At 42.5% G+C, this 10,995-nt stretch overlaps 1 non-coding gene across 1 annotated transcript; it reads left to right on the plus strand.

Annotated features, from left to right (window-relative positions):
* The first annotated feature begins 5,139 nt into the window (after positions 1-5,139).
* On the plus strand, positions 5,140-5,277 carry LOC114812556. Its single transcript, XR_003760207.1, has one exon. It is a non-coding gene; the product is annotated as a small nucleolar RNA SNORA7 (small nucleolar RNA).
* Positions 5,278-10,995: the final 5,718 nt, after the last annotated feature.

Consider the following 10,995-nt stretch of genomic DNA (forward strand, 5'->3'; position numbering starts at 1 on the left):
CTGCCCACATTAAGCACCTATTAAATAACACTGACTGATTGACAAGGAAACTGAAGACCAAAGAAGTTCAGTGACTGTCCAAGGGCACACAGCAGGCAAGTGGTAGAGTCAAGATTAACACAGATCATCTGACTCCCAAACTTGGGCTCTTTCTACTAGATCATACTGCTTCTAGATGAATCAGTTAAATAAATAAACAAGATTCCCATACTGGCTGATGGGGTGTCATCTTCAATGAGGGGTAGAATAGTTGGGGAATGATTTCTGCAGGAGGTGAATTTTTAGAAGCACTTTGAAGGGGGAGGAAATGGTTTGGCAGACTGAGGAAGGAGGAAGTTCCATTTAAGAAAAGAGCAAAGATTATGGAATGTTTCAGAAATTTACAAGATTGTTGTTCTCTGGACAATGATTATGTGATATTTAAACCACTGAGTTTGACAGAAAATCCAAACAAAGAAAAAAAAGCCATCAGACTACCTGAGATTGGGAAGATGCTTTTTAGTTCACTCTTACTTAGTGTTGGGCCAAAAATCCTCCCAGGATCACCAAGGCCAGCTTCCACCTATCAAATAAAGGAAAAGGCATCCTGGATATGTCCACTGAGCAATGGTTTCTCTTCAAAATTGAAAAAACCCTGCTAATGAAGAAATAGATAAAAAATGGGGGATACTTTTATAATATGCAAATTACTGCCCATCCTCAAACCCTTTAAACCAGTCTTCTTTGCCCCATGGGAATATATAATGAAAAGGCATCATAAATGAGGCTTCAAAGAGGCCAGGAAAGAGAGTCACTTCAATTCCTGGGAAGAAGAAAAGAGTAACCATTTAAGGTACATCTAATGAGAAGACAAATGGAGATTATTATGGAAGCATTATTCTTCACATTTAAGCAAAATATTTCTCCTGTCTAGACATGAAAGATTCAATTGACCTTGTGGAAAGTGAATAAAACCTACACATTATGAAATTTAAGTATACTTTATAAAAACATCATTAATATTATTCAGAGTTTCAGTTAACATCATGATTTCATTTCTCAAAGTAATTTAAGTCATTAAACTATCAAAATAAAACCCAAATTGACTTGCATCACTTTGAACTTCATTATACTCAATTTTTTAAAAAGTTTTCCATTCTAAAGTAGTAATGGTACTTCTGATGATACCACCTTGTGATCAGTATTTAACAAACTGAACATTAGTATATGTTTAACATCTGTAAGTCCCGCTAAATACCATCAGCCGATTGGGCAATTCATTTCCAAGATGATGTCACCAGAGATGGATAGGGACCTTTATAAACAGCCTTATAGCAAAATGAGTAACATTCAGCTTGAAGTTGGGTGATTGGAAGGAAAGCAGAGGTAGAGCAGAAATGGCATTTCCAAGAAGAAATTAAATCCTTCAACAGGAAGAAATGCAACTCCCAAAAGGATAAGGCAGTTGTGACAAAAGTCCAATGAATGATATTCTTCTCAAGTGGAATTGCTTGTTCTCAGTGCTTTTCCTTAAAAGGGAACTAACTGTTTCTATTTGGTCATTTTTTTTTTTTGGTTTACCACAAAGTAGAAGCTATGTCCAGGAGTGGATAGGATGGTTCAGTATATCCAGCCTCTGATTCCTACAGAAAGCATGCGTTGCCTTTGCAGATTTGGGCAAACCTAGAATGGTTTGCAGCAATATCCAATTAGCCTTGCCTCTAAGCCTGCCTCCAGACCCCTGATGGCAGCTGATTGACAGACTGTCCTATCTCATCAAGCACGTGGTTTTTACCCTTCAGCTGTCCTGGGGCAGGTGGGGGTGGCATTCTCTGGAGTCCAGCTGGGCCAGTAACAGAATAGGAAAATGAAGAACAACTTCTAGGTCTTTCCCATATCTGTAATTTAATTTTAATGTCTCTCTTCTCCTGTAGATTGTAGGCTCCCTGGGGACAAGGATCATTTGTACCAATTCTATTGTACTGTACTTTCCCAAGTGCTTACTACAGAGCTTTGCACAAAGTAAGTCTTTAATAAATACCATCGATCGATTGATTTGCTTTTGGTCACGGATTAGATGACATCAGGCCAGATGAAGTGTTCTTCCTTTACTTTTGGCAAGAAGAGAATACAGCTGTTTCATATAAGTCCAAGAGTGTTTCCTGATGCTACTCTCGGGGTATGGAGGGGAGGAGCAGAATAGCTACTGGTACCTAAATTTCATATCCACAGACAATAAGTGCAGAAAAATCAGCATCCACAGCCAATGCCACATACTTGAATTCTTTGAACCGCTCAATCACCTTGCCCACTCCTACCTCACCTCACTACTCCCCTTCTAAAATCCAGGCTGCATACTCCATTCCACCAATGCTAACCTTCTCACTGTCCTTCGGTCTCATCTATCTTGCTGCCGACCCCTCACCCATGTCCTTGCTCTGGCCTGAAACATCCTCTCTCATCAAATGTGACAGACAATCACTCTCTCCCTGCTTCAAAGCCTTACTGAAGGCTCATCGCCTCCAAGAGACCTTCCTTGACTTAGCCCTCCTTTCCTCTTCTCCCACTCCCTTCTGTGTTGCTCTGACTTGCTCCCTTTATTCATCTCCCATTCCAGCCCCACAGTACTTATGTACACATCTGTAATTTATTTATTTATATTAATATCTGTCTTCCCCTCTAAACAGTAAGCTCATTGTGTGTAGGGAATGCGTCTATTTTTATATTGCTCAATTTATTTGCAGTAAACACTCAAAAAATACGATTGACTGTTTGACTGGCTAGATATAACTATTTAGGGGAGGCAGCAGCGGGCATTCTTTTTCATTTTAAATGAAACAGCACTGATGAACCTGGCTTTTACCCTTCCTGGGCTCCCGTCTGCACCCTCTCTGTCCCTGTCCATGGTTCTGCACCCCAAGGAACTGATGGCTGTGGGCATGGAGAATTGGCAGTACCAGCTCCAAAGCTGTTCCATAGCAGGTACAAAGCAGCTAGGGATGGGCAAGGAGAATCTTTCTGATTTTTCAGAAACATTCTTTCTGTCTCTTCATTTCTAATAGAGTTTTAATAAAACTTCAGATACTGTCCACAGGACCCAAAAATAATTGCGACTTTTGTCAGCAGTAACCAATCAGAAATTGTGCTTCATAAGCATTCCATAAATTAACCTCTTCAAATAAATGAAGAAAGATCAGATGGGGGTTTCCATGATTCATTCATTCATTCAGTCAGTCATAAGAAGCAGCATGGCTCATTGGAAAGAGCACGGGCTTTGGAGTCAGAGGTCATGAGTTCGAATCCCAGCTCGGCCACTTGTCAGCTGTGTGACTGTGGGCAAGTCACTTCACTTCTCGGTGCCTCAGTTACCTCATCTGTAAAATGGTGATTAAGACTGTGAGCCCCACGTGGGACAACCTGATTCCCCTGTGTCTCCCCCAGCGCTTAGAACAGTGCTCTGCACATAGTAAGCGCTTAACAAATACCAACATTATTATTATTATTATTATTTATTGAGCACTTACTGTGTGCAGAGCACTGTACTAAGCACTTGGAAAATACAATAAGGCAATAAACAGAGACAATGTCTGCCCACAAGAGGCTCACAGTCGGGGGCTGGGGCGGGGAGGGTCTGATGGCTTACATGATGCCTGTAATCCAAACAGACATAGCTTAGGCAGTCTACATCCATGTCGTGTACCAGTACAGAATTCAAAAAAAAAAATGACATGTTCCCTGCCCACAAGGAGCTTACCTTTTAACAGTGGGGACAGACATAAAAACGTTCTTCCATGTTCCCTCCATTTCTCCCTTGGATCCCTGTATTCCATACCAGCATCCTCCTCTTTACCCTGGCTAGAGAGACAATGCTTACATAACTGGAGCGGCATGAGGTTCAAGAATTCAAGTTTCCTCTTTTCCAGAACTGCTCAAGAGTTAGCTGGAAAATGGGAGAATTATTTTGCAAAATTTTGGGATTTCTGCCCTCTCTCACATGCAGATACTCTATGGGCCAACTCCCTTTGACAATGTTCCCTTTAGTTCCCGACATGAGCAGCAGTTTTAAGGAAGGTAAGGAGTACCTAGAACAATTGAGCTTCAATTTTCATTAACTAAATGCACCAAGTTTTATTCCTGCATTAGCTTATGGTTGACCTTTTCTTAGAACTCTATATAACTATAAAAATAATAATTGTGGTATTTGTTAAGTGCTTACTAAATGCCAGGTTAGATACAAGGTAATTGGACAGGACACAGTCGCTGCCCCACATAAAGCTCACAGTCTTAATCCCCATTTTACAGATGAGATGACTGAGTCATGGAGCAATGAAGTGACTTGCCCAAGGTCACACAGCAGACAAGTGGCAGGGCTGGGATTAAAACCCAGGTCCTCATGACTCCAGGGCCCAGACTTTATTCAGTAGGTCATAGTGTTTTGTGTGTGTGCATGTGTGTGTGTGTGTTGGTATAGAGGGCACATGAAAAGTAAGGGATGAGAGAGTGCAAATCACTACCACCATAATAAATTCCAACATGCAAATCCTCAGTCCTGGAGTCTCAAGACTGAAAGTCATCCAGCATTCCTGTTGGGGAAGTCCAAAATTATCATCATCATTAGCACTATCATCTGTAACCATTGAATCCAAAATTGTGTTGTTCTTCCTGCAAGGTCATCCCTCTAGATTATAAATTCCTTGTGGGCAGGGAACATATCTACCAACTCGGTTTTATTGTCCTCTTCCAAGTGTTTAGTACAGTGCCCTGCACACAGTAGGCTTTCAATAAATATGATCAATAAATAGCATAGGATGATGCTGATATGTGACCAATGGGTATGGATGTAGCTGGTTAAACTACAGCAGCTAAAAATCCCCTGCACATTATGTGCATATAAAGATTGCCCCTTGCCATACTGTTGCATCTGTTAGCCACAGTGACTGTTAGCATGGCTTCATTTTTCTCTCTTTGGGTCATGATTTTCTCAAACCTCTGTTCTGAGACAGTCATTCCATTTTATAACCACCTTATTTATGGCCACCTTAATTATTTTATGGCCCCCTTAACTTCCTTCTGTAGTTTTTTTCCCAACTTCCCACAAATACGGCATATAATTTAAGGTTTTAATGATAACTGTGGTATTTGTTAAATTATTACTAGGTACCCCTCTCAGGGTCACACCAGGAGAGTTTCCAGTACTCTACCAGTTTTGGCTATGAGAGGGAGAGTCAAGCAGAAGCCTACCCAGTCCATCCCTAGCTTGGGCCATGGCTAGCGAGTGGAAGGCGATCTGCTACAAGTCAAAACTCACCCGTGCTGGACAGCAGCAGCATGGGAGAGAGTCAAGAGTGGAGACTTGAGTTTACTGCATGGAAGGCAGCAATGGTAAACCACTTCCATATTTTTACCAAGAAAACTCTATGGATACATTACCAGAACGATTGCAGATGGAGAGCGGGGTGTTCTGGGAGAGATGTGTCTGTCGTGTTTCTATGGGTCGGAAATGACTCGACAACATAAGACAAGATTTACCATGTGCTAAGCATCGGTCTAAATAAACGTGGGGTAGATAAACTATTTCTAGCTAAGTCATAGTGCCTGCCCCACATTGAGGGAGCTTTGTTTCTCTTCTTGAGATTTCCCCATTTCAGCTCCTCATATAGCAGCTGTTTGGGTGTCTTGTTATCATCAAAAAGAGATAATACAGAGCCTAGATAACAGAAAAATGAAATGTCATTTTTACATCTCCTTCAGTGGCTTATCTTTTAATAACTGATGTCATGTTTATATTGCATTCATGGTTAGATACTATTTTAATGTGATCACCATATGAGTCTGATTTTCCTCAAGACAAGTGGAGAAGGTGACATTGGGCTGCCATTCTCCAGAATTGAACTGTCACATCAGGAAATCCTACCTCAAAGAAAGGTTTCCTCAAAATGCTAATACAGTTCTGAGATCTCAATTTGAAACCTGACATCAGATTTCCCGCATAGCTTTCCAGTGAAGAGAGAATAATAGCATGGAGAATTCACAGAGACCTACATTTCCTTGTGATTTTCCTCTTTTGATTATTCTCCTTATTAGATTTCCCTTCCCTGTGGCCTCTAGATTATTGACCTGCATGGGGAAGCCAGCTCCACCATCATTAGCATGTGTTAATGGGGATTATACATGAGTATTATCCCTGTATAGGGGTAGAGAACAGACTCCTATAATTTACTTCACCCAAGAGAAACCAAAGGAAAAACAAATATTTATACCACCTATGTATTTCCATATATATTATTTGGCCCACTGGGGCAGAATTTCTTTTTTTTTATGATCTGAAGATTGTCAATTTTCCTCTTCCCTTTGGCTGGGGGGGTCCTGACCTAACAGTGCTGTTATGCATGATGGCTACCCTTCTTTCTTACTGCAAGTGTACACAGGATCAGAGGAAAAAGAGGTCTGAATATAAGGCACATTCAAAGAGTGCAGAAGGCTCCTTCTTCATCATAGATAAAGACTGAATCCTGTGGAGATGGCAATAACAGTTCAGTGATCTCCTGAACACACCTACAAATATTGTGGATGAATGCCTATGAAACAGAATCATCCAAATGTGAGGAAATGACTCTTGCTCCACTTTTGCACTTCTTACTCTCAGTGCTTATGTTGTTTCCTCTTAGCCTCACATTCCTTCTGGTGGTTTGGCTCGAAAACAACTGCCCCATTCCTGATAGTTGCTGGTTAAACTTAACAGCGTGACCTAATGGATAGAGCACAGGCCCAGGAGTCGGAAGGACTCTTGTTCTAGTCCCAGCTCAGCCATTTCCTGCTGTGTTATCTTGGACAAGGCACTTAACATCTCTGTGCTTCAGTAACCTCATCGGTAAAATGGGTGATAAGACTGTGAGCCCCACATGGAACAGGGGCTGTGTCCAACCAGATTACCTTGTACCTACACCAGTGCATAGAACAGTGCCTGGCACATAGTAAGTGCTTAACAAATACCATCATTAATAATAATAACTGTCTTAGTAACCCTCTTTAATACTGTCTATACACATTTTACTACAACCATAATACTTTTACCCTAAGCAACCTTGGGTCCTACTGTGAATGGCTGAATACTGGGTTATTTAGACTACAGATTCCACCTATTCATTTATTCATTCAATCATATTGACTGAGCACTTACTGTGTGCACAGCACTGTACTAAGCACTTGAAGAATACAATTGAGCAACAAAGAGAGACAATCCCTGCCCACAGTGGGCTCACAGTCTAGAAGGGGAGAGACAGACATCAAAACAAGTAAACAGGCAACAATAGCATCAATATAAATAAATAGAATTAGATTTAGAATGTATGTATATACAATTCCATGTATTTATATTGATGATATTGTAACAAGTAAATAGGCATCAGAACAAGTAAAACAGGCATCAGTATAAATAGAATTATAGATATGTACATATATACACAAGTGCTGTGGGGTGGGGAGGGGGATACAGCAAAGAGACCAAGTCGGGGTGAAGCATGGGGGAGGGGGAGCTGAGGAAAAGGGGGGCTTAGTCTGGGAAGGTCTCCTGGAGGAGGTGACCCTTCAGTAGGGGTTTGAAGGGGGGAAGTGTGATTGGTTGACAGATGAGAGGAGGGAGGGCATTCCAGACCAGGGGTAGGATGTGCACCAGGGGTCGATGGCAGGACAGGAGAGAAAGAGGTCCAGTGAGAAAGTTAGCAGCAGAGAAGCGGAGTGTGCAGGCTGGGCTGAAGAAGGAGAGAAGGGAGGTGAGGTAAGAGGGGGCAAGGTGATGGAGAGCTTTGAAGCCAATAGTGAGGAGTTTTTGCTTGATACGGAGGTTGATAGGCAACCCCTGGAGATTTTTAAGTATGGGGGTGACATGCACAGACCGTTTCTGTAGAAAGATAATCTGGACAGCAGATTGAAGTATAGACTGAAGTGGGGAGAACAGGAGGTTGGGAGATCCGAAATGATGTTGATGAAGTAATCCATTTGGGATAGGATGAGTGATTGTACTAATGTGGTAGCAGTTTACCTAACAAAGCCATTCTTTTAGATTCTATGTTCTTTCAAGTTTGCCTAGTATAACTTGTGTCACCTCTACTAGGCAGATTTTGGGAGGAGGATGAATTAAAGTAAAACACTGAAACAGCTGTCATATGAGGAGATCCAAGTGACTGTTACCTCTCCCATCAAACTGTGCAAGTTCCTTGAGGTCAGAGATAGTTTTTACCAATTGTATTGTGCTCTCCTAAGAGCTTAGTATAGTGCTCTTCACACCGTAAGCGCTTAATAAAATCGTTGATTAATTGAATGAGAACTTCTCCACCATTGAAAAATATTCCATTATTTTCTAGTCCTGATGAGTCATTCAACCAGTCTAGGTGAGGGTATCTGAAGCCTCCCATTAATAATGATAATAATAAAAATCATGGCATTTATCAAGCATTTACTATGTGCCACACACTGTTCTAAGTGCTGAGATAGATACCAGGTAATTCAGCTATCCCTGCTATCCCACATGGAGCTCACAGTCTTAATCCCCATTTTACAGATGAGGGAACCGAGGCACAGAGAAGTTTTGTGACTTGTCCAAGGTCGCAAAGCAGACAAGTGGAGGAGCCAGGATTAGAACCTATGTCCTCTGACTCCCAAGCCTGTGCTCTTTCCATTATGCCACGCTGCTTCTCAGCCATTACTGCTCCCTTCCCTGGTGCTGCCGGTTCCCCAATCTTTTCTGTTTCAGTCAATCATATTTATTGAGCACTTACTGTGTGCAAAGGACTGTACTAAGCACTTGGGAGAGTACAATATAACAATATAACAGATATATTGCCTGCCCACATTGAGTTTACAGTCTAGAGGATGAGCTGCTCAGGAAGGGTTCCTAGGGGCTGTGGACGTTGAGGGAAGGTTAATCCAGTTTGGTCCATTCATCTACAGGATACAAATCCAGACAATTCATTCATTCAATACTATTTATTGAGCACTTACTATGTGCAAAGCACGGTACTGAGCGCTTGGAATGTACAATTCAGCCACAGATAGAGACAATCCCTGCCGATTGACTGGCTTATAGTCTAATCAGGGGAGACAGACGGACAAAAACAAGACAACTTAATCGCAATAAATAGAATCAAGGGGATGTACATGGAATCCCTGGAGGGGAGAAGAAAAAGAGAAGCTGAAATTGCTCCAGTCCTCTGAGTATGTATGCCATGAAAGAGATCTCTGCATCAGAGCTGTGCTAGTATCTGGTCCATCCAGAGTCAAAGGATAAGCCTGCTGAGAGCTGACCACCGTTGGCAGAGAACTGAACAGACAGGAGAAATATGAATGGCACAACAAACAACCAGTCCCACACCAGAGCCTTCTTTGGAAACACCAATTCAACATGTCCTCTCATATGACTGGGAACAGCTGAATTTTCCCAATCCACCACCCAAATACCATCCTGGGAAGACACACGTACACTCAGGAGTCCAGGCAGGACTCCCCTGCCCGGCAAAACTGCTTCTCCACCCTTACTAACACCCATGCACATCGCCTTCAACAGTCGTCCCCGACATTTAATTCCCTCCTCAGACCTTTTGCCTCCCTTGCCTCCCCCATCCCTTGCCCCCAGCGACCTGGCCACTTATTTTTTCAACATAATTGACACTATCAGGCATGATCTCCTGAAAATCTCCCCTGTTCCTCTCCAAGCCCTCCTTTCTCCTGTCCTTTCTTCAACTCTCCCATCTTTCTCAGCACTATCTCTAGAGGAAACCTCCTGCCTTTTCTCAAAATCCAACCCCTCCACCTGTGCATCTGACTCCATTCCTTGGCTCCTCAGCAATGCCCCCTCTCCCTTTCCCTCCCTAACTTTCCCTCTCCAATGACTTCTTCCTCACTGCTTTTAAACATGCCCATATCTCCCCTACCATAAAAAACCCTCCCTTGACCCCACAGCTCCCTCCAGTTATCGCTTTGTCTCCCTCCTTCCATTCCTCTCCAAAATCCTTGAGTGAGCTATCTACACCCACTGCCTCATGTTCCTCTCCTCCAATTCTCTCCTTGACCCCCTCCATTCTGGCTTCTGTCCCCTTCACTCCAAAGAAACCACCCATTTAAAGGTCATAAGTAATCTCCTTTTTGCCAAATCCAATGACCTCTACTCCATCCTCATCCTCCTTGACCTCTCAGCTGCCTCTGACACTGTCAACCATTCCTTTCTCCTGGAAACATTATCCAACCTCAGCTTCACTGACACTATTCTCTACTGCTTCTCCTCTTATCTCTCTGGCTGCTCATTCTCGATCTCGTTTGTGGGTTCTTCCTCCACCTCCCATCCTGCAACTGTGGGTGTCCCTGAAGGTTCAGTTCTGGGTCCTTTACTTTTCTCCATCTACCCCCATTCCCTTCAAAAACTCATTCGCTCACATGGCTTCAACTATCACCTCTATTCTGATGACACCCAAATCTACATCTCCAGCCCTGATATCTCTTTCTCTTTTCAGTCTCACATTTTCTCTTGCCTTCAAGACATGTCTACTTAGATGTCCTCCAATTACTTCAAACTTAATATGGCTAAAACTGAACTTCTTATATTCCACCTAAACCCTGTCTTCCTGCTCACTTTCCCATCACTGTTGATAGCTCTACCATCGTTCCTGTCTCACAAGCCTGTAACCTTGATATTGTCCTTGACTACTCTTTCACATTCAACCCACACATTCAGGCTTCACTAAATCCTGTCAGTTCTACCTTACGACTTCACCAAAATCCACTCCTTCCTCTGTCCAAACCGCTACCACATTAATGCAAGCACTTCTCCTATCCCACCTTAAAATAAAATAAATTACAAACAGGGAAAAAAGTAGAATATAAGGATATGTATGTGAATGCTGTGGAGCTGCAAAGTTCTTAAAGGTTATACAGCTAAGTGTGTAGTTGATGGAGGGGGGTGGGTAGGTTGAGGAAATAAGGCCTCACTCAGGGAAGGCCTCTGGATGAAACACGGACTGAAAG

This window comes from Ornithorhynchus anatinus, chromosome 5, assembly GCF_004115215.2.
Source record: "Ornithorhynchus anatinus isolate Pmale09 chromosome 5, mOrnAna1.pri.v4, whole genome shotgun sequence".
Classification (NCBI taxonomy): domain Eukaryota; kingdom Metazoa; phylum Chordata; class Mammalia; order Monotremata; family Ornithorhynchidae; genus Ornithorhynchus; species Ornithorhynchus anatinus.